This window comes from Podarcis melisellensis (genome assembly GCF_964234715.1).
Source record: "Podarcis melisellensis genome assembly, chromosome: 1".
In the NCBI taxonomy this organism is placed as follows: Eukaryota; Metazoa; Chordata; class Lepidosauria; order Squamata; family Lacertidae; genus Podarcis; species Podarcis melisellensis.
The window spans coordinates 134,001,569-134,024,710 of NC_138528.1; the positions used below are offsets into that span (position 1 = coordinate 134,001,569).

General features: G+C 44.7%; 1 long non-coding RNA gene across 1 annotated transcript in view; it reads left to right on the top strand.

The window, feature by feature from the left end:
• Positions 1-23,142, top strand: part of LOC309363796 — a 143,411-nt gene that overhangs the window by 117,438 nt on the left and 2,831 nt on the right. The window lies entirely within an intron of this gene.

The window sequence follows — 23,142 nt, forward strand, 5'->3', positions numbered from 1 at the left end:
CTAAAGGCAGCTTACAGATAAAATGGTATCTGAAGAAGTGTGCATGCACACGAAAGCTCATACCAAGAACTAACTTAGTTGGTCTTTAAGGTGCTACTGGAAGGAATTTTTTTTGTTTTGACTATGGCAGACCAACACGGCTACCTATCTGTAGATAAAATAAGAACAGCTAAAAACATGGGGGCATAGCAGGAACAATCATTAAAAAACAATTAAACATTAATCAAATTCAAACTATATATATAGGAGGCTTCAGCTACCCTGATATCTCTTGGAACTCAAATTCTGCTAAGAATGTAATGTCCAACAAATTCCTCCATTGCCTCACTGACAATTTTATTTCCCAGAAAGTGGAAGAAGCAACAAGAGGATCATCTATCTGGACCAACAGTGAGGAACTGATCAACAAAGTGGAAGTACTCAGAAACTTGGGAGGAAGTGAGCATGTCCTCTTGGGTTTCATTACACCGAGGCAAAAGAAAGCCGAGTATAGGCGGACATGCACTCTGGACATTAAGCAGGCCAATTTCAAAAAGCTTAAGGAGCTTCAGAGTGAGAACCCATGGTCAGAATTACTCAAAGAGAGAAGAGTCCAAGGTGGATGGGAGTTTCTAAAAGGAGAAACATTGAAGGCCCAAATGCAGACAGTTCCAAAAAGAAAGAAAACTGGGAGATGTCTAAAAAACCAGTTCAGGAGAAGTCCCTAACTCACCAAGGGTTTGAGACCATTGGCTCCCCTCACCTGGTTTAGCTGGTCAGTGGAAGCCGTTCCCAGGGTGTGGCCACTGTCACCTGCTGACAGCTTCTAGGAGCCACAAGTGCAGGGTGGGGACCAAAGGGGGGCAAACTAACCCAGAAGGAGCACAATGTGTACCCCACCAGAGGAACCTCCCCAAACGCCCCATCTATATATGCATTAATTGACAGGCCCAATTTTCACAATGGGTCTGGTACCCTCCTGTCTACTTCCACTGTAACTTCACAGAACATTGCTGTTTTCTCCAAGGCAGGCTAAGGCAGGTGAGAGGAAATGAAAATGCCCACGGGGGGAAAGAGCTGAAAGAGGAATGAAAAAGAAATGGTCATCATAAAGATCAAAATGCTCCACAATTGTTGTAGCCACCAGCTGCATAATATGGCAGTCTGCAAAGGCATCTGACCACAGGAATGAGAGCATCCAGAGAGGTAAAGGGTGCCTGTCGCAAGCAATGGTGGGGAAAGCGGCAACAGGTATGAAAGCAATAAACTCAAGTACTCTCTCCTGCTTTTCCATCATAATTGTCTCCAGGAGGGTTACGATTTTTCTAGTTCTTAAGCCAGGCAAAGAGATCCAGTCTTGACCCTAATTATGCTGATCAGCAAGTATCTTCAAGCAATTTCTCTCACTTGCAAACAGCTTTCTCCTTTCTGAGTTAACCATTAAAAAACCCCGGACCTGGAATCATAAAGCAGGCACATGTTCGCCGACACACAGTTGCACAGAATAAAATTCATCCAAGTAGGTCGTCCCCCCCCCCCCCCCGGTTACATGCTGTCCTGAGATAACTTGCATTGGTTTCCTTAGGAAGGAGCTATTATCAACTGATCAGACTCTGTGACTGACAGCAGCTAAAGAGCTTTGCTCAACTTATCTGCAGATTGTCAAAAGGCCTCAGCTTAACTTAGACCTTCTGGCTGGTTTGGCAGGTGGGTTGGTCAAGGCATATATTTGGCAAATTATGTTGAGCAGCACAGCATAGGTCAAAATTAATTAATTCTGCATAGGTCAAAATTAATTAAATAACTTTTGTTATGCTAGTGGGTCATTGCAATCATACAATTTTTATTTCATTCATTCTAAAAGAATTATAGACTACAAAATCTATAGACCACAAAAGCACAAAACTCTCAAAGCAGTGTACATAATAAGATTATCAGTAAAAAGCAGCTAAAGTTCACAAAACAGTTTAAAAACAAATAATACATAAGATAATTATCAATAAATCAGTAAAACCTTTAAAACAAGCATAACTAGCTAAATTATATTTCTGGGTAGGCTTGCTGAAATAAAAATGTTCAACAGCTGTCTGTAACAAGACGGTGAGGGTGCCTGTCTGATGTTAAAAATCCTAATAGGCAGGTGCTGCTGTGCTAAGAGATTGACTCATCACCAATGTGGAACAAGTGTCAGCATCGCCCTTGAGCCAGTGTACCACCTGGACTCATGCACTACAGCCCCGACTGGGCTGGGCGAGCTGGGTAGCACTGCCAGAGACCTCTGTTTCTCACAGGAACTGGTCACAGTGCTGTGGACTCACAGCTTGGAGCTGAGAGCACCGGATTCACTGTCTCAATAATGCAGTCGTTGCGCAGCAGCGTTTTGCAGAGTATAAACCACTCGGAGAGCAGCTCTGTAAAGTATCTTCTTTTATTCTATAACTACAGCTATAATACAGAGCTGAATATTCTGAGCATACATCAATGCTACTTTGAGTGCCTGCAGCTGCTCTTAGCAGCAATACTATCTCTAAATACTATCTCTTGCACTCACTCTCCGACACACTGACTGACTCTTTCTCTCACACACAGAGACTCACTCACTTGACTAATTAAGTAGAGAGCAGTACATTGTTCCTCCTCTCTGTAGAGTCAGCAGAGACCTCAGGAGATGATCAGGAGATTCTTGGGTATGGGAGGGGTGAAATCTCCTCAACAAGCATCACTGGGCATTTGTAAAAGGGCAAATTCTGCACAACCAAAGGAGTTAAATAGGCACATATGGGGAGAGGTGAGCCCTCAAGTAAACCAGTCCCACGGTTTTCCACCACCACCACCCCTCTCTCTCCACTTAAATAAAAGCCATACAAGATTGTGGCGGTGACACGGTTTCCAATTCTTTCCTTTCCCACAAGACACAGATAAGCCACATCAGGACTCCATCGGCAGGAAAAGGAAGGGTCCAAACCAGTTGCAAGCCCCAAACAACCAAGTGGAGACCAAGGCCAGCAGATAGACTCCATCCATCCAACAGACACTGGCGGAGGAAGAGGAGTGTTTGGGGAGCGCACCACCCCCAGCAGTGCCATCCCTGTAGGGTGCCATCGTGGCTGCCCCCTACCCACCCACACCGGGCGCCATGCCCCTGCAGGCAGTGTACCCCACCCCTGCAGGTGGCGCCCCAGACCTGCCCCTGCCTGCTCTCCACTGCCACCACTGCCAACAGATAAAGTGTTGTTCTGGGGCACTTCAAAGATTATGATGTGTTCATTCTTTCCCTTTTGATTATATTATCTGAGAAATAACCAGTCAAAAAGGCAATTAGGAAACACAAGCAAACACTAGTAAACCAACATTATTAATGAAAAGAAAAATACCAAGCAAACATTATTAAAGAGTAATCAAAACAAGGAATCACAAACATAAATAAGTTATCATTTCAATGTAATTTAACTGCTTGGTCCAAGGGTTTAATATTTTGAGATTTGCTATTAACCCTCTCTCAATTTGATTGCCTGGGTTAATTTCACTGTGCTTGTAATTTCCAGGATCTTAATTAGTTCTTGAGAGAATGGGGTGCATCTATTTGTTTTCAGAACGTGAATTAGGTTTAGCTCAAAGATGAGGAATCTGTGGACCTCCAGAGCGTTGCTTGGCTCCTGCTTCCGCCCTCCCCAGTCAATGGAGCCTGTGGTCACAGATGATGAGAGGTGTGGTCCAGAGACATTGAGACAGCTGCAGGTTCCCAATCCCGGGTTACCTTCTAAGAACATACAAAACCAGCTCCTGTTTCTTCCTTTTTTACAACTTTCAAATAAGTCACAGCTGTATATGGGTTAGCAGGAGAAGAGATGCACAAAACCATATTTCTCCATTGTAAGATTCTGGTTTAGGAATTAGCACTAATTGGGAAATTGCTGAATGTGTATAAAGGCTGCCATGCTGGAATCACACTGCCATAATGGCACATTTTTACACTTTCTGAGGGTATAGAATACATTGCATTTCCAAAGGGTATCCCTGTTTTGAGCTCAAACATGTTTGGGATCTGTCTGCTAGAACCTGTACTAAGGCCATGTTTACATACCCGTCAACCGTCCCATTTTAAGTGGGACATCCAAGAATCACAGAAGCCAATCCTGGATCACAGAAGATTGGATCCTGGATTGTCCCATCTTTTGGTCCAGTATTTTTGTTGTTGTTATTGTTGCTATTGTTACAGCATGGTTCTGATAATGCCAAAGTTGCAGGTTTGATCCCTGTATGAGACAGCTGCATATTCCTCCATTGCAAAGGGCTGGAGTAGATGATCCTTGGGTAAAAATGCCAAGGCGACATTTTTCCACCTTCACCGCATCAAGCAGTTGGTCCCTTACCTTTCCCGCCCCGACCTGGCCACAGTGATCCATGCGACAGTCATCTCCAGGCTTGACTACTGTAATTCGCTCTATGCGGGGCTGCCCTTGAAGCTGTCCCAGAAACTCCAGCGGGTGCAGAATGCTGCAGCGAGGCTCCTCGCGGGGTCTCTGCCATGGGAGCATATTCACCCAGTGCTTTTCCAGCTGCACTGGCTCCCGGTGGAGTACCGGGTCAGATTTAAGGTGCTGCTTTTGACCTTTAAAGCCCTTCACGGCCTTGGACCCTCGTACCTACGGGACCGCCTCTCCTGGTATGCCCCACGGAGAGCCTCAAGGTCCATAAATAACAACACCCTAGTGGTCCCAGGCCCTAAGGAAGTTAGATTGGCTTCAACCAGAGCCAGGGCCTTTTCAACTCTGGCCCTGGCCTGGTGGAACGCTCTGCCTCCTGAGACCAGGGCCCTGCAGGATTTGATTTCTTTCCGCAGGGCCTGTAAGACAGAGTTGTTCCGCCTGGCCTTTGGCTTGGAGCCAATTTGATTCCCTCCCTCTCTCCCCCCCCTTTCTTTTCCTTCTCCTCCTGCGATGAGGCTACATTTTAATATTTTAATGTTCCATTATTTTAATGTTGTATTTTATTTTTGTTTTTAAGTTGTAATCATTCATCTTGTTTTTATTATTGCTTGTAAGCCGCTCTGAGCCCGGCCTTGGCTGGGGAGGGCAGGGTATAAATAAAAAATTATTATTATTATTATTATTATTATTATTATTATTATTATTATTATTTTAGGAAATAAAATTGTGTGAAAGATCAGGTTCATGGAAAGTGACCTAGGCACTCGGCAGAAAGGCCTTGGTTTTTCACTTGAAGCCCAAAATCCAGCAAGCGGAGTCAGGTGCAAAAGTCATATGGGGTAGAGCTGTGGAGACGGGGAATTAGATGCAAAATGAATAGAACTGTAGAGTTGGGAGGGGCCCTGAAGGAGTTGGACTAGATGACCCTTGGGGTTCCTTCCAATTCTAGAATTCTGTGATTCTATGAAGCCTCAAAGAATGAAGCCAATAGCAAGACTTGTATACACAATGCAAGCGTACATACTACAGTCCAGAGTTCTAGCAGGCTAATTTGGCAAAGGGGTGGGAGGCAGAAAGGCTTTTGTTGTTGCTGCTGCTGCTGTTAACTGAGAGCTAGAAATCCATGCCGATCTACTGCAGATCATCCAGCAGTCTACAGGCAGATCGAGATCCCTACATTCCAGCACCAAAGAAGAAATGCATTACCATATTTTTCTGTCTATAAGATGCCCCCATGTATAAGATGCCCCCTATTTTGGGGGGCTCAGATTTAAGAAAATGGGGTGGAGATGTATCCATGTATAAAACCCCCCTAATTTTTGAAATTATTTTTTAGGGGGAAAACCTAGTCTTATACGCTGAAAAATAAGGTATATCTGCTATATAATCTAGTCATCCTCTGTCAATGCCCATATCATACCCTTTCTTGTGCATCACAAATATGCTTTGCTGTGTGCCAATAAATAACTAAAAGTTAAAGCTTGAATATGCAGATTATGCAAATTTTCTTTTAAAATGTAATTTTAAAAATACATACGTTCAAACTCTGTGTTCAGCACAATGGCGTTCCTCTTCAGAATGTACTGTCTGATGGCTAAAATCAATCTGTTGGAAAGGTAATGAGAATTTCCTCTTTAGCCTTTTAATTAAGTTATTTTGATCATTAGGAAGTTGTATAGGGCACAGGAATTCTTCCATCTGCCTAATGAACAGATGTGGATGGGATCGAGTTGCATAAGACCCTGTGAGTGGCACCTCCATTTGCTTTGGGTGTGTAAAAAATTTGAATTTTGAAGGGACAGTGAAATACATTAACTGTGGTTTAAGACTATGCCTCCGGATTATTTGCTGATTTACTAAACAACACACTTACTCCTAGGTAAGTGTGCGTTAAGACTACAGTCCTATGTGGACTTAATTCTGTCTCCTATATCAAGAAGGCCAAGATGGTAACCCAACTAGTTTTATTTGGCTTCTCAAAGTCCTGTCAAGTCTGCTTCACCGGTAAAAGAAATGAAAAATGATTCCAAGTTGTAAAAAATAGAGTAATAATAATAATAATAATAATAATAATAATAATAATAATAATTTTTATTTATATCCCAGCCAAGGCTCTTCTGTATGTTCTACTGTATCACTGTCTCTTGAGGCCGTAGGGCAGAATATAATCAAATGTCTAAAATAATAAATACACCTGGAGTTGGGTGTAGGTTCTCCTGAACTGGGAAGTTCTTCTAGCGAATTTGCTCGTGAGAAAGGCAAGTTGCGCAGCAAAATACACTTCTGGTCATCAAGACTGCTTTTCGGAGACCCGAAGGGCTTCAAGAAGGTGGGCATTTGTGCCCTATATAAACCTTCCCTTGTGAGGAACGTCATCTCCTAGCATTATGGTTACACTTACATAACACTTATTTAACCCAGCCATGTGCATCAATTTGCGTGTATGTATTTATCACAAAGAGCGTTTAGATCAGGCTTGCCAATGTGTTTACTTTGAAGGTTTTGGTGCTGCCCCCGCCCCCCACCAGGAAGACATATCGATCTCAGAGATGCTGGTCTCAGAAGAGCAGCAGCTCTTACAATATTTATTGCATTTGAAGTCTCTGCTCTTGATCTTTTGAAAACTGATCTCAGAGGAGGGTGACGAGCAGGCGTGGGGGGGCAGGGACGGGAGCATGTGGAAAGAGGGAGGACGCAGAGTCCCTTTGCTCTGAGAGCGTTGATGAAATGTAAGCAGGGAGGTGATCAAGGACATTAGCAGTTTCCAAATTAAGCCTTTAAAATGCATATTAATGAAGGGGAAGAGATGAAAAGGCTTCACAAAGAAGGCATGGGGTGGGGAGTAAACAACACTGGCTTTGCAACAGGGATTTCTTCATTTAGAAGTTTTGCCCTGGGGCTCAAGAGCAAGCAGTGGAACACAAAAGCCCACCGGACTTAAGAGACTATGGCTGTGTACACACACTCCCAATTACTCTGCCCCCAAAGCTTTTTTGGGAAGCAGTGGACACAGGATGTTAGCGGCAATCCATATCTAGCCTGTCATTCTCCCCCAACCAGCTTTGAACTGAATTGAGAAAAAGAACACTTGCTGTTTTTTAAGGAAGTAGTGTGCACACCTATGTCCTTCATGGACTCTGTAGCCAAGAAGACATTGAGGAGGGAACTACCCCATGTCCCCCCCGTAGCAAATTGTGGGGACCGATGGGGAAACTCTGCAGTAGAACATTTTTTTTAAAAAGTCTCTTATTTCCTTGAGGCACTTTCTACACTCGTAGTGGTCCACTGTACTTGAGGCACTTTCTACACTCGTAGTTGGTCCACTGTACTGCTGTTCAACACCCTCATCTCCAAGCGGTGAGAGACCCCAGGAGTTCCAGGCGCTTACCCAGGGTTCGTGTTTCTTTTGGGAATGAGGCATAGCAGAGACTGTGGCGACTTTATGGTCTATGGTTTATTTATACATATATACAACCTGAGTCTGTGATGGAGGAGTTCACAGCATTAACAGCCCCAAAGGGTCTTGTTTCACCCCTAACCACAGCCTTGGATTCAAACAGAAATTCAACATTGCTCTCAGATGTTGCTCTGACTCTCCAGCTTTCTGCTTTACTTCGACGTCACATCACTGCAAACTCTCAGCTTTCGCCTTGGTCTTTTTCTAGCTACCAGCCAGTTGAGGGAGGGCCCTCCCAGCCATTTGCTATCTCAAAAGATCCATATTCCTTTGCGGCCCATCCTCCAGGCATCGCCTCAACACAGGAAGCTAGACTGGCTTATATTGAACACTTGCTGGATCCAAGAGTTAGCAAGGTCTCTGCATGCAACCTACTTCCCTCCACCCCAAATTCATAACAGTATGTTAAGAGCATAAGGATACATTTTCCTCCACTGTCTGAGTCAGAAAGAAACATGACACTAGCATGGAGGAATCCAAAAACAGAAACAATTTCTACCTTCCCAAACAGAAATGAGTCCTACAGATGTGATAAACAGGCCTGAGCTGCTGAGCGCATTAAAAGAGCTTTAAGAAATTAGTGTGGCTGCAGGATCAAAAGAGTACCGTCGTACCTTGGATCCCAAATGCCACAAACCCGGAAATGATCGTTCCGGTTTGCGAACATTATTTTGGAACCCGAACATCCAAGGGGGCTTCTGCGGCTTCTTATCTCAGAACCCACAGGAGACAGAAGAGGGAGAAAGAGCCACATTAGTTGCTGGGCCTGTCTCTTATTTGTGGCAGCAGCTGACTGCTCCATTGGTGGTGGCCACCTAGCTCTCTGCCTTCAGCCTTGCCTTGGGCCTCATTCTTCTCAAGCATTTGGGTGAGGTGGTCTGGAAAATGCCTGTGCCGTGGTTTCCATGTGGCAGCTTAAAAAATTTTTTTGTAAAAATTCTAACCACTGCAGCAACCCACAGCAAAGACCTTCTCCTGGTCACTTTGTCCTGAATGCCTGCTCTGTTCCACCCTTCTCCTGGCCAGCTAGCACTGGGGTTGCCCTGCCTTCTCCTTCCTCCCTTGCTCTCTGAGCATAGCCCCAATCTGGCTTTTGCACAAATGAGGTTTCTGACCCAGTTTGCAGAGGTTAGGTTTTATATCTTTTTTTAAAAAAAATGAGTGATTATTTTAAATCCCTATTTTGAAATACTATTTGTTATAGGAACACCATTGTATTAAAGCTGAAGACTGAATGTCCCAGCAGGTCCTCTTAGCCATCACCAGCCGTGACTTCTGATTTAAAGCTCCGCTTTTAAGCAGAGTAACCTTGGCCCTTTTGTCTCATCGTTTCCTCAGCAGCGACTCAGCCTTGGGCATGGAAAGTTGCCCTCCACCGTTCCTGACTTTTCAGCAAGATAAATCTTGTAAACAAATGCCACTCTCATGGTCTTTAGGCCATCCAATGGAGCAGTTACACCGACTCTGATTTTATTACCTGCTGACTGGATGGATTTCTAGAAGTTCCAGTGGAGTATAGTTTATTCCGCTGCAAACAGGATAAACTGATAATGATCCCCTGGTCTTTATTTAAACACACACTGGGATTCATCAGGTGCGATTCTTAGATGGAAAGAGAAGTAGATGAGTAACTGTCAACATGGCACCATAAAGCCATTACAAACAACAGCATACAGATAGGTAGCCGTGTTGGTCTGCCATAGTCAAAACAAAAAAAAATCCTTCCAGTAGCACCTTAAAGACCAACTAAGTCAGTTCTTGGTATAAACAACAGCATGATACAGGTGTGGAACAACTATTAAAAAAGAAACAGCTCTCAAATATTGACTGACTAGTGAGAATGTTTGGTACTCTGTTCAAGTTTCAAATACAATTCTTGCAGCAGTTTTCTCACAAACTTTCAATAGGTGGGGGTACACTTGACTGTTCTCATGAAATAAATTTGGAGGACCATTCCACTCTTGCCTTTTGATTGACACATGCCCACCTTCAGACAAGTTTGCCTCCCTGCCTTGTGTTTCTGAATGACCTGGGTGTGCTTCCTCTGAAGGAAGATAATTCTGCTGCATTTCTCTGTACAGCAGAGACTGAATGATCCAAACACTCCTGATATCGATATGCAGCAGAATCCCAGTGGGAGCAGCTGGAAGGAGAAAAAGCCAGAGCGGTTAATCGGGCAGAGAGGCAACGGGCAGCAGCGTCTTCTGGGGTTTGCATTTTGGACAACTCACAGGCTACTTTAACTTCACAATTTATTGTGGCACATTCCCAGCCGGTCTCTCATCATGGCCCACAGAAACCACTGTAGAAATAACTTTTTTATCTCGTTTATGCAGGTCCCCTAAGGTAGGATACCTTATTGTTAAAATCCTTGGCAAATATGATGCAGCTCATATCTGGCTGCTAATTCCTAATGCTGATGCTATTCTGAATCAGTAATGGATTGGATGAGGGTTGATGAACTGCAGCTCAGACCAGAGCTTCTGTGGTAGGGAGGTAGCCCCGTATCTATCTAAGGAAGTGGGGTGCAAGCTGTTCTGAATGTGACTACACTGCCCCAAAGCACCAGGTTCGTGGCCTGGGAGTTCTACTGGATCATATCATTGTCAAAGGTCTTCTATCAACTTCACCAGCTACAAACTCTCCTGGGCAGAGGTCATCTGGGCCATTTTATCCATGACTTGGTGAACTCTAGGTTAGGCTAGCACAATGGTTATGTTACTGCAATGAGGTGAATAAACTGCTGCAGGACACAACTGTACAGTGCATGATTTTGCATGGTGTGTAGAGAAAGTGTGTTTTCCTTCCTTGCTCACAAAACTCAAACACAGAGCCATTCAAAAAAGTTGTCAGTTCAGGACACAGCAATGAAACTGGCCACCAAAAGATGTTGCCACCAACTTGTATGGCTTTAAAATGGGGTAGACCCTGAAGATCCTCTGAGATTTTTGCTTAGCAAATATGCTTCAAAATTCACTTTTGGCAAAATTCAGTGGCAACTCTGGAGGTCAGATTTGCCCGCCACATCGGTTCTCTTAGTTAAATGAAAGTGTTACTTTAAGGCCTAACCTGTCACTCACTGCAGGTCATTAATACACTGGTGGTTGCCTCCGTAGGTTTTTCCTTGAAAAGTCACCGGGTGACAAGATAAAACTAACTTTTTAAATCAAGCGTATTTGTAGAACCAACAGGCTATAGAAGAGGTGAGGAAAACAATGGAGTAGGAGAGTGTTTATCAAGTAGTTTCCTGCGAGACTAATAAAGAGTCAGTTTACCACATAATGTTATTAGTTATATGAAATTAGACTGTCAAGTACAGCTTTATAAGCGACACAGAGAAATAGAGAAAGGCACGTGAGGGAGAGAGAACACCAGGGGCAAATCACTGTCATACATAAAAGAATGCCTGGCAGACAAAGAATTAAGTTCACTCTTCAGGCCAAGCTATCTCTGGCTGTTATAAATACATTTTAATGCCTCTGTCAGCATGGTGAATGCAAGAGGCAGCCTTTTCAAATAGTGTGTGTGTAAAATGGTCCCATTCATAGGAATTGTTTAAAAGAGACATTATTTAGTTTATTTGGTGCTGCAATGAAATTTCAATATAAGTTAAGAAGGGATGGGGGCTCGATGATTCATTGCCCACTCCAGGACTTAACTGGGAGCAAGGCTGAGGGCAGGGGGGAGCGTCCCACACAGAAAGGGGGCTTGGAAAGAGCATGCCAGGTCCATCCTTAATAAAAAAAGACTTCCCTGCTTCCTCCCCAGGGAGAGAGGGAAGGAGAGCAGAGTGCAGCAGATAGTGCCAGGTGGGAGAAGCCTACTAAGAAATCCCCAGGGGGAAATCTCTCCCTCCAGCGGCAGAAGGAACAGCAGTATAACTCTTCCACTAAGTCCTATCATTTCTTTTCCCCTGGCCCAGCAAAGTAACTGACACAGGTTTATTTACTTCAGTCCTGATATTACTTACTTCTATTTCCGTTTCTGTCTCTGGGTGCTGTACAAAATACAGGTGTGGAATAGCCAGCCTCTTAAAACCAACATGCTTCAGTCTAATTAATACATGAATGGATTAATACCATAGAGTAAACTGTTCTGCCAGGCTAAACTATATCTACTTACCCTCAGCAAGCCTATTGTCCCACCCACTGCAATCTACATGTGGACTTTGTTGTGTGAGGAACTCTGAACTGCTCCTTCCAGCCACATGGCTTTAGCAAGACTCTCTTGAGTTCCTATACCAATTAACTAGGAACTTTTAACACTTTGTAAGTAAACTTTGGAGCCTGGGCACACATGGAGAGCTAACACTGATGAGAATCATCAAGCCGCCAAAGTGGTTTCACAATTACCGTATTTTTCTCTCTATAACACGCAGATTTTTTTCTCCTAAAAAGTAAGGGGAAATGTCTGTGCATGTTATTGAGCGAATGTGTGGTCCCTGGAGCCGACTGGCGCGAGTACAGGGGTAAAAATCAGGCAAAAATCAAATCGCGCGTCAAGGAGGAGGGAAGTCTGAAGAGAGGAAGCTGCTGCTTTCCTGCATTCTGCCTCAGGGTCTTACTGCCCACCCTCTTCTGTTCCGTTGCTGTGGTTGCTCAAACAGAACAAAGAGAAGGGAAATCCCCTGCCCTCCAGGCAAGCAGAGGGGAAAGGAAAGGATCACGGTCTTCCTTCTAATTCCTCTCCGTGCTCCGGTGCTGCTGCTGCTGCTGCGTCCAGGAAAGCATTCTAGGGACTCGCAGGCAGCCGGAAAACATGCAAGTGGGAGAGAGAGGGGGGGGGAGGGAGAGGGAGAGGGAGAAGGAGAGAGAGGGCTGGCTTGGGTGGGTGGGGGAAAACTTTTGCCTTCGTTTCCTCCCTCCCGTTAAACCCCTCCCCTGCATTTTTAGCCAGCTGCTTCTCTGCACACCCCTCTCGTGCTCCTTGTCCCTTCTGTGTTTTTCCTTCCCTCCCCACTTAAAACGTGGTTACAAAGCATGGATCCATATGGATCCTCAGGATCTTTGCATTGGGTCACCCCAAATTCACCATCAGATCACATTACATGTCCATGGCTACAGCCTGCACCAAAAAAATCACGCACCCACTGTTGCCTGGGGCTGCAATGGTGCAAAAACGTGGTTACAGAGCATGGATCCACATGGTTCCTCAGGATCTTTGCATTGGGTCACCCCAAATTCACCATCAGATCACATGTCTGTGGCCACAGCATGAAGCACAAAAATGATACATCCACTGTTTCATTCAGAATCCCCCCCCCCTTGTTTTCCTCCTCTAAAAACAATGTGTGTGTTATGGTTAGGTGCGTATTATAGAGTGAAAAATACGGTATTTCCTCTCCATAGGACCTATTATTTTTATAATTATTTCCTCTCCCAGGACCTATAATTTGCCTAAACTGGTTCTGCTATAACAACCATGATTTACTGGCCAAAGAATGAGCCTTGCACATTCACTCCTCTCCTCCCATTAAGCCACAATGTTCTCGTTTAAAACTGGGAAACTGTGTTTTAATCTCAGTTTACTGATCTGACCCTGTTTAGAAAGGAAGGATTAAGCCACGCGACAAATGTTAAAAGACATTTGAAGAGATGTCATATATCTTTGGTGCTGAGCTGAAGTCTCAGTTCATAGGGGGTAACAGTGAAGCTCAATGGGCTCATTAAAAAAAAACAAACCAATGACCTGAGTGTGATGTCCCTACATGACCCAGACAAAGGATTCAATTTGCAAAGTGCCATTGAAAGTAGAAAGTTTGAAAAATGCTTTCCCAGACAAGTCTCTTCCTCAGCTCCACACTTGCAAAATAGAAATAGCTCACAGAAGGAGGAGGAAGCAATTTATAAAATAGCCTGCACATTGCAAAGAGCTATATGAAGTATGAATTATGTCTCATCACAAGAGCCTAAGTATTTCTTCCTCAACCCAACCAATTTCCATCTAGTCTATTATTCTGTGGCTAGCAGTGGCCAGCCAGATGCATTCGGAAGTTCACAAAGAGGCCATGAAGGCAGCAGCACCCCTTGGCTCTTCGTCCCCAGGATCTGGTCATCAGAGGTGCAAGTGGTACCTGAAGCTAGGGATCGGGGAAGATCTCTAGTTGGGTATCTCTTAAGTTCAGTTTTCCACATCAGTTTTGCCAAATATATTAAAGATCCTCATGAAAGCTCAGCATCATCTTAGTGCAAATTTCTCCTGACACATGTATTTTCATATGTGATTTTGCAAATCAGTTTCCCGTACAGTCATACCTCTGGTTGCAAACATGATCCATGTGGGAGACACATTCGCAACCCGCAGCGTTTGCAGCCTGAAGCGCTGCATCTGCACACACACATGATGTGATTCGGCGCTTCTGCACATATGTGTGATGTCATTATGCGCTTCTGCACATGCACCGAAACCCGGAAGAAACCTGTTCTGGTACTTCCGGGTTAGGCACAGTCTGCAACCTGAAAACACGCAACCCGCAGCATTCGTAACCCGAGGTATGACTAATAGAATGTATTTTCGTATATTATTTTCACTACTGTATGCATTTATATGCAGTTTACCTGACCATAGCATCATTCATGTATTACTTTCCTGGAAAACTGCATTGCAGAATTTCAAAGGAAGGGTGGGTGTTTTGGTTTGTGAATTGTTTCAGAAAGTGTGGGTTACATACATTTACTTCTAAATGTGAATTGAGTCCATTTTGTCCCCCAATTCTATCTCCTACAAAACATTTTTACACACCATCACTCTCTAACAGAATGTTCCTATTGAGGGGTTTCAGCCAGCCATGTCCTGTTGAAATAAGTTGAAAAGTTTTGATCTGAATTTTACTGTTTTTACTTTTAATGTAAAATTACAAACATCTAAAAATAATTAAATGAACTGTTTCAATTGTTTTTTATTGGTAATTTTCATTCTTCTTGTAAACCGCTTACTGTAGACAAGTGGCATATATGAGGACCCATATTTCCCTGTGTGGAGGTGAAAAACCAGTCAGAGATGTTGATTCTGAGTTGTTGAAATGACAGAATTAAGTGTGGCCACTCAGCACACCCACTACAATACAGCTTTACTTGCAGCTGCTTTCAGTTTTAAAAACTGCACAGGAAAATATCCTAATATTCCACATAATTTATTCTATGTACCATCAAACAGATGTTAAAGACACAGTTCAGGGACCAATACAAACCCTGGTACTCAAGCATAAACTCAGAGGTGCCTTTACGTTTATTATTACTTCGCCTGTTCCAGCATGAATATGTTGGAGCTTAGCATTCGAAAGAAGTGGTGGAGCAAGGTTGTGGTCAACTTTAGCTCAAATTAATCCCTCTTGGCGATTCTGTGCTTTTAAAAGCATGCCTTCTAAGAGGGAAGGGTGTGGACAGGTATGCAGTTTTGTCATGTTGGTTTCATTTTGCTTTTAACTTGTCATTGATAGCTGCCTAGAGCTTTTTTAATAAAAGCAGGATATAATTTTTAGATTATATAAGGAATAAATGTGTGCATATCTATTTTTGTGGATTAATAGAATAATGATTAGAATTCATATACACTGCTTAGATTGTTCTTATCTCCTTACAGCAACTTTGTAAAGCACATATATTATATTATTCCCCTATTATAGGGGAAGGCTGATCCCACATGAGAGCCAGTGTGGTATAGCAGTTAGTGATGGACTGCAACCTGGGAGTCCACAGTTCGAATCCCCACTTGGCCATGAAGCTCACTGGGTTGTTGTGGGGATTAAATGAGATGGGGGGGGCAGAATCATGAGAAAAAGGTGGGATATTAATGCAGTGAAATTAATAAAGTCTGGTATCAGCTCAACTAAAGCCGCTTTCAGCAACCCGCCCAATACATTTGGAAGACAGCAGGTGGATAATGGCTGACCTAGAAAGTTCCTAGCAAAGGTGGGTTGCCAACCAAACTCGGTCCCTTAATAATACACCAGAGTCTGCCAGGCAACCGTCTTCTGTCTCAGAGCAAAAGACTGTCTTCCAATTAGTGCCACAGAAATTTTTCCATCAGCAGAAGCATTTCTACTCGCTTGACGGAGCAACATTTCCTTTTCCCCCATGTACAGTTCTGGGGTTTTCCCCAGGCCTCCAGAGCAGATACGGGGAGATGGAGCAGGGAGGAAGCCCTGTTGCACTAGTGGGAATCACTGAACTGGCTTCCACTAGCACAACAATTTCATTGAATACGGCCCACAAGCTTTAATTATCCATACCATTTGTTTAGCTTGCCTCAGACGTTTTCCGCAAGTGTAAAGGTAAAGGGACCCCTGACCACTAGGTCCAGTCGTGGCCGACTCTGGGGTTGTGGCGCTCATATCGCTTTACTGGCCGAGGAGCCGGCGTCCAGCTTCCGGGTCATGTGGCCAGCATGACTAAGCTGCTTCTGGCGAACCAGAGCAGCGCACAGAAACACCGTTTACCTTCCCGCCGGAGCGGTACCTATTTATCTACTTGCACTTTTACGTGCTTTCGAACGGCTAGGTTGGCAGGAGCTGGGACCGAGCAACGGGAGCTCACCCCGTTGCAGGGATTCAAACCACCAACCTTCTGATCGGCAAGTCCTAGGCTCTGTGGTTTAACCCACAGCGCCACCCACGGCCCTTCAGCAAGTGTAGTGCAGAATAAAAAGATGGGGTATTTTCCTCAGCTAAAGGCTAGTTACACTGAAATCTTTCCCCAAAATAAAAGGCAAATAAGAACTTCATCCACACACACACACACACACACACACACACCAGCAAAAAACCAATGACATTTTAGGTAATATAGCTGAAGTATGACTGATGGTAAAATATTCAAATGTTGTAAAATGAAATAAAATAAATGAAATGGCAACGGCATTATAAAACAAATGGTGGAAGGCATTTTATTTTTTATTTTTACTACTACAACAAAAATCCATATTTCTCTGAATGGCAAAAGTCAGGTGGGCTTTTACTTAGTCTTTTTCCAATGGCAAATACATTGGTGGTTTTCAGGGCTGGACTGCCTAATCCATCAGTACTCCAGCTAACTTGCATCCAGAGGGGGCTCTCCTGCTTGGTGATTGCAGATCATTTCCCAAGGTACCAGTTAGAGTTTCAAATGCACTACTGAGAGTGAAAAATGAACAAATAAATTGGATTTGCCAGGGCCCGTCTCACCAGTCAAAAGAGCAGGCAAGGAGAACAAAGAGGGAACGTGCAGACTGACCTTGCTCACAGAAGACACTTGCCCTGCAAAGGGCAGGCTTGGAATCATTTTGCAGGGTATACAGGGAGTTAGTTATTATGCAAAACTCGTCTGGACAGGCAGCTGTCCCCCTCTCATGATTCTGCCAGGGCCCCACTTCCTTTTGACCTCCAGTGGTTTCTAATGCTCAGCAGAAAGTACCAAATGGTGCCAAGATGAATTCGGATGGTGATTTTGAAATTTGGGCAAGTGCAGGTTGGGAAAGGTGTGAGAATTGCATTTGAACTCTTCTCCATGTAACAGAATTGCAGAGGTGGAGGGTGAGCCGATTAACCTTGCACGGCATCGTCCAGCATTCCAGCTTGAGATAAATGGGACACAGTGGAGCAGATAGTTAAATGAAGATGGATAGAATTTTTAGCCAGCACAGATTAGTGTTGATGGAGCTCCACCAACGTCTGTCAGATGTGAATCTTGCCTGGAAACCGGAGGGAGGGGGGGCACGGGAAATATTTTCAAGCAGATTTTGGGATAGGTTTGCTTAACAGAGCAGCTTCCACCTCTAACCCCCCCCCCCTCCATAAATGAACAGCTTTCAGCATTTCCTTTGTCCCTCCAGCTTTTCCTCATAAATATATATATATTTTTAATGGTATCCACAGTACCAACAAAAATTTCCTCTCCTCTGTCCTCCAAAGGGCAATTAAACCCCATTACCCTTCAGGAGACCCACTCAGGCAAGACGGTCACTGACAGCCTGTGAAATTGTCACCAGGTAATCATCGCCAAGGTGGCTCAGAGCTCTCACCAAGCAGCCAGCCTTGTTCAGCCCTGAGCCCTGGCAGCTGAGGAGAAGAGGGAGGGAGGGAGGGAGGACGAGAGACTGCAATGGGAGTTTCCTTCCTGCTCAGTCATTACTTCCCAAAAGCCTGCTGGGATTTCCCAATAGAACGGCATATTTATTTTCCTTTTATAGTTGGGAACAGTGAAAACATTTGTCAGTGCTGAGGAGAACACACTACGTGCCCATGCCGGGGGTGGGGTGGGGGAGTTACGGCCACTTCACATACCACTTCAATTTTTTAAAAAAGTGCCAAGACCACAAAAAACAGCCACATTTGCAACCTGTTCGGTCTCAGACTATATGAAGCAAGCCTGATCAATTCCAAGTATTAATGCTGGCAATAGCACTGCTCCATAAGCTGTCATAGCGTGTGAATCCTGGATCACACCAATTCTACAAAAGGGACAGCCATTTTTCTGTGTATTTTGCAAGTTTGGCATACCTGTAAGTATGACCCCCCCCCCCCGGTAAAATTCTCTGCATTTTTAGGGAGGAGGTGTGAGTGTACATTTCATCATAACATAAGAATAAATCTCTAGTTTTCTGCAACAAACTGATTTGTAATAAACACTGCTAATCTTCTATGAAGTTTGTAACTGTTTTTATATAATTTGCTTTCTCCTTGGATCTGTGTTTGTTGCTATAGGGCTCCCTTTGCTAATAAGCAGGGGGTGTTAGAAGGGGGTCCTCCTCACAGAGAGCATGTGTTGCGGTGAGATCATCAGGACTGACCTCACTGCTTGTGTGGGTAGGAGCGACTGGATAGCCACAACAACCCGATTGGTGGTCCCCCAGCTGCAGCGGTAATTCTGGCCATTGGGATTGTTCATGCATTATCCAAGGGACCTATATATACCACTGCAAGTTGCGCTGAGCTTCCTTTTTTTGCCTCGTGCATCGGCTCACCCGCCCACCCTCCCTCTATTTAGGGTTCATTATGACCCGGATGCGGGTGGCGCTGTGGGTAAAACCTCAGCGCCTAGGACTTGCCGATCGTATGGTCAGCGGTTCGAATCCCCGCGGCGGGGTGAGCTCCCGTCGTTCGGTCCCAGCTCCTGCCCACCTAGCAATTCGAAAGCACCCTTAAGTTCAAGTAGATAAATAAGTACCACTTTATAGCGGGAAGGTAAACGGCGTTTCTGTGTTCTGCGCTGGTGCAGGCTCGCCGGCCAAGTGACCCGGAAGTGTCTTTGGACAGCGCTGGCCCCCAGCCTCTTAAGTGAGATGGGCGCGCAACCCCAGAGTCGGTGACAACTGGCCCGTACGGGCAGGGGTACCTTTGCCTTTACCTATGACCTTGCTATGCCATCGTGGGTCGTCTGTTTCTGAGACAGGGGCCCAGGAGGAATTTTCCTATTTGGCAGATTGGCTGGTGCCACTTGGGTTTCGCCTGCCACGTAGCAGATCCTCACAACTTTGTAAGGTTTGGCAGTTAGGCATTGGTTCAGTGTGGAGGAGAGGGGAGGTTGTTACATCTGCCCCCCCCCCCAATGTGCGAAAGGGCATTCTGTTAAAGGAATCCAGGGGCTCGCCTTCCAGGGGCTAGGGCCACGCCAGAGCCCCTGGGAGCATTTGGGGGGTGAACTTGAGTCTGAGCCTGGTCCAAAGCTCCCCCAGGATGTTTACCTGTGCTGACCTCTGCCGGTGTCCACTCATCAGTGCTGCCCTGCTAAGGTCAGGGGCAACTAGTCGGGAGCCAATGCCTAAGCAAACCACTCACAATCTGTAATCAATAAAGTTGTGGCCAAAATTATGCCAATAACCTTAAACTAAATTCTGTGTCTTTATTTATTGGGGGAGATCTTGGGATATTAACAGGCAAACTTATGGGGAGAAGTCATGTTGCATTTCACTCTGTTCCTGAAGAGCCATTTTGGAATAATATGCTCATTGGAGAAATTTTGGGTTTTGAAGATTTTGGGTATGCTTCCCCCCCTCCTTCAGACAAGCTTTTCATTCTAATTCTCAGAGGAGCTCTTGGAATGGTGACGAAAATATATTCTGTCTTTCTGAAGGTTATGTCATACATACTTTTTATTTGAGGGGTTGATCAGGCTCTTCAAAGCTCTGGATGGTCTCAGATCTGCTTATTACAGAGGATGCTTTCTGTCACCTTGAAGGGCCTCATATCAGCTGAACGGTGGGGGCAGCCTGGCGACTGAACAAATGAACTCTTCAGCTCCAGCAGGAAACCTTTCTGCGGAAAAAGTTATCTTGTGAGGAGCACATTGCCCCCAATGCTTGGCTTGAGCCCAGGTGTATGCGTTTTCAAAACAGAATAAAAAGCACACAATGGAAATTTTACATGTCTGATAAATAGGAGAAAAGAGGGAGAGAACAAAGGAGAGCATTTTCAAAGAATAAGAAATCAGTCCAGTAAAGAGTAGGTGTTGTTGTAATCCACAGTTGCATGGCCAGCTATGACACTGTAGCCTTCTTCAGACATTCACTATTCACATTAAGTAAACACATGAGAGGGCAAGCTTATTCTACTTCCCCCAATTGCTAGTCTAATCACTTTCCAGAGATTGGAGGGTGATATTCTGAAATGGGGAGTGCAACTTTTCTTGAAAGATTCCCTCTTTCTCTTAGAATTGCAATGACACCCACCTGAGAGGTGCCAGAACTAAGTTCCAGTGAGTTCCCCCGGGAAAAACAAACCCTGCTTCCCATGCATTTCAGAACCTCGATTTTCCATGAGCATAGGAGGTCCCCTACTTCCTGGTTATCAGAACAGTGATGGGGACAGAGCTTTCTCACTTACCTGTACTGCTTGCCTCTCTGTATGTGCCAGAAAGGGTTTTGGACTTCTTTTAAATGTGCATAAACTCGTCAGTCTGGAGGACCACCAAAATAATCACTCAGGAATGAACATTCCTTGGGCAAAATTGAATTGCTGTACAACCTCTGAAATCTATATGGCTTAAGACCCAGGTATTTAAAGGACTGCCTAGCTCTCCATGAAACTGCTCAAACCTGAAGATCCTCCTTCCTCCTGGAAGGACACCTGCCTATGGAGAGGTGAGATAGGTGGTAAGCAGGAAGAGGGTCTTCTCTGTTGCAGCACAACAGGGATACGACCTGTGAAGATGCACACGATTGTTGTAACCCTAAGGGCTTTCGAAAGAATGAAAAGTTTTAAAACATTGCTGGAGGAAAGACACCACCCTTTCTGTATTGCACATGACTCCAAAAATGCTCTCCCTAAATGAAACTCAGATTACTCTCTTCAAAAGTTGGGTCCAAAACAGTTCAACTCATATTCGACACAACAAATATGAATAGGAAAATGTTTTGACTTGTGCAACCCTTTAACAAGCACACCATAAAGAGCTCATAACCCACCGACTCTCAGCAGCAAGAAACATCATAGCCAGACACTGGAGAGACCTGTCAGGAGTAAGCATGGACCAGTGGTATCAAATAGTATGGGAAACAGCCTTTTTAGAAAAACTAACCAATAGTGAAACTGATGCAGGAACAAATAGAAGAAGCCTTCACTCCAGTATGGTCCCACTTTATCACATACACAGCCCAACAAGACAACAACAAGAATCCGCCAACAGCATACGAATCAGTCTGGCCAACCTGATTCAAATTACACATTCACACCCCGCTCACACACAAAAACAATTCTCACTACAGCCAACCAAAGGCAACCAACCACACCCTAAGCCACCCCCAACCTCTCACCACCAAGGAAATACAACAAGTGACTAGTAAGAGAACCCACACAAGTAATGCTGACAAAATCGTTCACACACACTAAGTAGAATAATAGAAGCATAACCACACCACACCACTCGCCACTCCCCCTTTTTTCTCCCCCCTTCTTCTTCCTAATTGTTTAAACCAATTCATAAATCAAGAACTTATACACTGATCACTAATAATGAAACGTGTTGTAGATATTTTTCCACATTTATTATGCAATTTTTGCGATATACTAATGACATGAGAAAATTTGGTATACTTGTTTGTATAACATTATTCTTGTTTATAAAACCCAATTAAAAAACAAAAAAAACACAAGCACACTCCACCATGTGGTGGAAGCAGAAAGTGCAGAGAAAACAGAGCATCGAAATTCAGCATGTTCTGTAAAGTTGTATAGTGTTTGACAGCAACTGTTGGAGTAAGTTAATGACCAAATGGGTGCTTAGGGCAATCCTGACCACGTTCTATTGAATTCAGTGGGGCCTACCCCCATAAGTATGTGGGGTTAGGATTGCAGCCTAACTATTTGATAATCTGAAGAGTTTCTACTGCAAATTCCTCCCATTCAATCTGTGCAATTACTTTTCAGACTTGCTTTCATGTACATCATTTCTTTCTTCTTCTGAGTCTGGGTCCATGTGCCTTTTAAAAAAGAGGCTCAGGAGCAGGTGTTTGGCCGCTCCCCTTCCCCGGGGGCGCAGCATTGCTGGCGGACATCTGGGACCTCGCAGTGACCTGAGAGTGGGTGGATGGTTGCTGCCCAACCGTGTCACACCCCTGACTGACCAATCGGATTAGCCGGGGGGCGTGGCTGCTTGCCGTTTACACCGCCGCACAGCTAGGGTGCAACCTCTTCTCGCCAGATCTCCCAGCCCGCCCACCCTCTTATTTCATGCGTTGCTTGACTTTGGCCTTGCTATGGACTAATGTTGGTCCCCTAGTTGCAGAGCCAGGTAGGAATTTTTCCACTTGGCAAATTGGCACCAGGCATTTGGTTTTCGCCTGCCTTGTAGCAATCATCACAACATTGTAAGGTTAGGCATTGGGTAAGCCTTGTGTGTGGGAAGGGAGGTTGTTGCTGCCGCCTGCCCCTCCTCGTTAGGGGTACCTCATTAAAGGGATCCGGGGTTGTGGTTCCTGTCCGAAGCCTGGGCGTGGGCTAGGGCCATGCCACGACTCCATCGGCGACCCTGGGGGTGCTCTTAATTGGTGCATATCATAGGGCTCCCCCTGTCAGTGGTTGACCCTTGAGAGACTTCCTGTAGATGGGCAGGAGAGTCAGGTTAGAGTCTGGCTTGACCCAAATGCCTTAGCCAAACCGCTCACATCTGTAACCAATAAAGTTGTGGCCTTATTTATCCCATTAACCCAACATACTTGTGTCGGTGTGTTTATTTCTGAGGGGAACTGCAGGACCTGGGGCCTCACCAAGCAAGTCTGGAGAGAGGAACACATAGCTAGGCAGTACCCTACATAAAGGTAAAGGGACCCCTGACCATTAGGTCCAGTCGCGGATGACTCTGGGGT